At 38.6% G+C, this 3,319-nt stretch overlaps 1 non-coding gene across 1 annotated transcript; it reads right to left on the bottom strand.

The window, feature by feature from the left end:
• Positions 1 to 2,294: 2,294 nt before the first annotated feature.
• On the bottom strand, positions 2,295 to 2,493 carry LOC145337482 (U2 spliceosomal RNA). The gene has a single exon (XR_013885364.1). It is a non-coding gene; the product is annotated as a U2 spliceosomal RNA (small nuclear RNA).
• Between the last annotated feature and the right edge of the window lie 826 nt (positions 2,494 to 3,319).

The following is a 3,319-nucleotide window of genomic DNA, read 5'->3' as shown; positions in this document are numbered from 1 at the left end:
GAGACAAAAGAAAAATAAAGAATAGGTATAAGAATATCTAAAGAGGAAAACATTATTAATTGGGAATTTTAAAAATATTATGCACTTATCTAATATTGTAAAAAGAAGTTTTAACTTTTCTCTGCCTCTTTAAAGAATGACCACAGTTTTCATTAAATTTCATATAAACTCAATGTTGTATACAGGTCACAGAAAAATCCAGTTCCTACATCTCAGGAATAGGAAACCCCATTAGTTTCACTTTCAGATGGGAATTTTGATTACACCTAAATATTACATTTACCTTTAGCTTTATCAACTCGATTCCTGGCTTGGGTCACTGTCTGTGTGGAGTTTGCACATTCTCCTTGTATCTGTGTGGGTTTCCTCCAGGTGCTCCGGTTTCCTCCCACAGTCCAAAGATGTGCAGGTTAGGTTGATTGGCCATGCTGAAAATTACCCCTTAGTGTCCTGAGATGTGTAGGTTAGAGGGATTAGTGGGTAAAATATGTAAGGATATGGGGGTAGGGCCCAGGTGGGATGGTGGTTGGTGCAGACTCGAATGGCCTCTCTCTGTACTGTAGCATTTCTAAATTTTATTTTCTGCAAAATTATGAATAACACATTTTTTTCAAAAGATTTTAAGCCTTGTTAATTTGCTACATTGAATTTAAGTGCACTGCTTTAATTGAATATGTTAAAATAGAAAGTCTAACAGATGTTTAATGTATCTAGATTGCAGTTAAACCAGATCAATATTGTTCATTTTTATTTTTCAAAAACTCAATAGACACAGCAACATTGATTACGAAGTGTAACCACCACAGGAGTTGCAAGTGGGATATTAAAGAGCTTCATGCAACTCCGGAGCAGCAGGTTGACGATCACTGTTCTCAGTCATCATCCATGAATGTTGCTTGAATTTCACTAGTTGGTTGGATATACTATGGGCAACTGGCTACTCCTGTACCCAATTGAACGGCTGTCATGAAACATGTAGAATTCTTTTTCAATTACTAATTGCACTGTCCAAGAATAGAAATAGCGGTTAACCTACCCGTGTGGTCACATGACTGAGCTGATTGTGAGCCACAGCTTGCAAACTTAAATTGTATAACTAATGGCAAGAAGAAATAATGTGCTCAGCTTTCGTGAACTTTTTTTGTCAACTGCAAAGTGACCATTGACCACATTTTGCTCAGTGATATGCAGATAAAACACTGCCAAATTGTTGCTCGGGGTACAAGGAGTTTAGTCAATCGGAAAAAGGAAGTAAGGTAAGATAGAACTTATGATTGGGTTTTCTATGAAATTCAACCGGATAAGCAGTTACCATGGCTTAGCACGTTTTGAAACACTTCCTGTATCTTTCGCTGGGTTAAATCTTCTCCAGTTTAAATTTGAAAAATGCAAACGCAGAGTTGAGAATCGTTGGAATACTCTTTGCTCTGTTGAAATGCACATCTGTTAGTAAGGACTGTGGATGTTAATATGGTGATTTTTCTTAGTAATGTACAGCTTTTAATTAGCATCGCTGGGAGTCAGAAGTCTGTGGGTTCAATTCCCGACATGGTGCAAATGGAGTAAACCATCCTCAAGTCTAATCCGCAGTTCAATTAGATTGTGACTCATCAGTAGTTTAGAGACCAGTAGCTTAGATCCATGTAGTTGCCATTATTTGTCTAGACTTTTCCTAAACTCAAAGGAACATGGATCAAATTTAAGCTACATGTCTGAAAATTTAAAACTTTATGCTCATCCTTTTTTTTATTAAATGTGATGTAGCCCTCCAAATTATATCTTTCCTCCAGGTTTGATGCCTGTATATGAACACAGTACTCCAGAGGGGGTAAATAATGTTCTGTTTGACTGAAGCATTACTTTCACGTTTTTGTTTTTCACACTTGCTTTAGATTACATTAGCTTAAGTGCTTGGATACCAAAGACCATTTTACTCCATAGTTCCTAGTTTTTCATGAAAAAGAAAATATTCTGATATGTCTTTCTTGGGTCTGTAATGAACTGCCATGTACTGGCAGTTGGATAGCCACATTTTTGGGCAGGGGAGCTACCATTTGTAACAACCAGCAGTCATTCAAATCTGTATAATAAAAGCAAAATACTGTGGATGCTGAAAATCTGAAATGAAAATGGAAAAGCTCAACAGGTCTGGCAGTATTTGTGGAGAGAGGAACTTTTTTTTGTTGTTATTCCAATTCAATCCAATCAAGTCCAATTCAGTCTCAACAAGTTGAAACATTTCTGATCCAAGATGTGGATGTGACAAGACAGGGCTCTCACCTCCTGTCTTGGGCTTGATCTACATGATCCAAGCTGATTGGAGTAGACATTGCACCTCTTCCAAGGCTTGATCTCATTTGCATCTTAGCCAAAAGGCTGAGATGCTGCTTTTAAAAATTGCTTCAAATGAAGCTAAAATGTAACCTAATGACGTCAACCAAGTGCAGCATGTCAATACTACACTTGATCTTAGCCAGAAGGCCGAGAAGATAGTGTGTAATCTGAACACTGCTGGTGAATTCTGTACACAGCAGGAAGCTCCTTTAGCATTGTTTGCAGAACAGACGCGACAGTAAGTTCACTCTTCTTAAGGAAAGGCTTCATCATAAAAGTAATGTGGACAAAGTTATTTGCAAAGTGAACACCAGGATAGACGGAGGGATATAAGGCTGGAGGTATTAGTAGAACATCTGGTCAAGATAAAGGACATGTGGGGAGGGTTTTCCCATTTTTTGGCTGTGTTGCAGCAGACAGGAAAAACAGGATTAAAGCCATTGGTGGCTTTGTCACCATAATGCTCAAGTGATAACCGAAAAAAAACCAAGGGGCAGATCCCAAAATATAATGCTGGTGGGGCAGGCTGTGATTGAGCTCACCCTGCCAGCAACTTAACCTTTTAAAGAGCCCTGTGAAAAAATTAAAAATAGAACCACCTTCCCCCAAACACAATCTCCCACCCCACCACATACAAAACATAGTCTGCCATGGAACACACCCCCACACAACACCCCAGCTCAATCCTCATTTAAACCCAAGCTTAATTGTTGATCTCTGCAGTAATTTTTGAAAATAAATGTTATCCAACTGGGTTCATCTCTTCTTCCCCCTCAGTTCACACTGGCAACTTTCGGTCCTTTCCCAATACATAATCGTACACACCCTCAGTTGATATAAGCACATTTTATCCCTTTTCTCAGATCATTCTAGCACCTTTTACTCCAGACCATTGTTCACAGTGGCAACTTTCACTCTTTCCTAAAGGGCACATTAGTGCTTTTCTCTATTTCCTTAAACTCATACCAACACCTTTCACATCATT

Source organism: Carcharhinus amblyrhynchos, unplaced genomic scaffold (genome assembly GCF_965287045.1).
Source record: "Carcharhinus amblyrhynchos unplaced genomic scaffold, sCarAmb.v2.hapA scaffold_50, whole genome shotgun sequence".
Lineage (NCBI taxonomy): Eukaryota > Metazoa > Chordata > Chondrichthyes > Carcharhiniformes > Carcharhinidae > Carcharhinus > Carcharhinus amblyrhynchos.
This window is presented reverse-complemented; position numbering and strand designations above follow the sequence as displayed.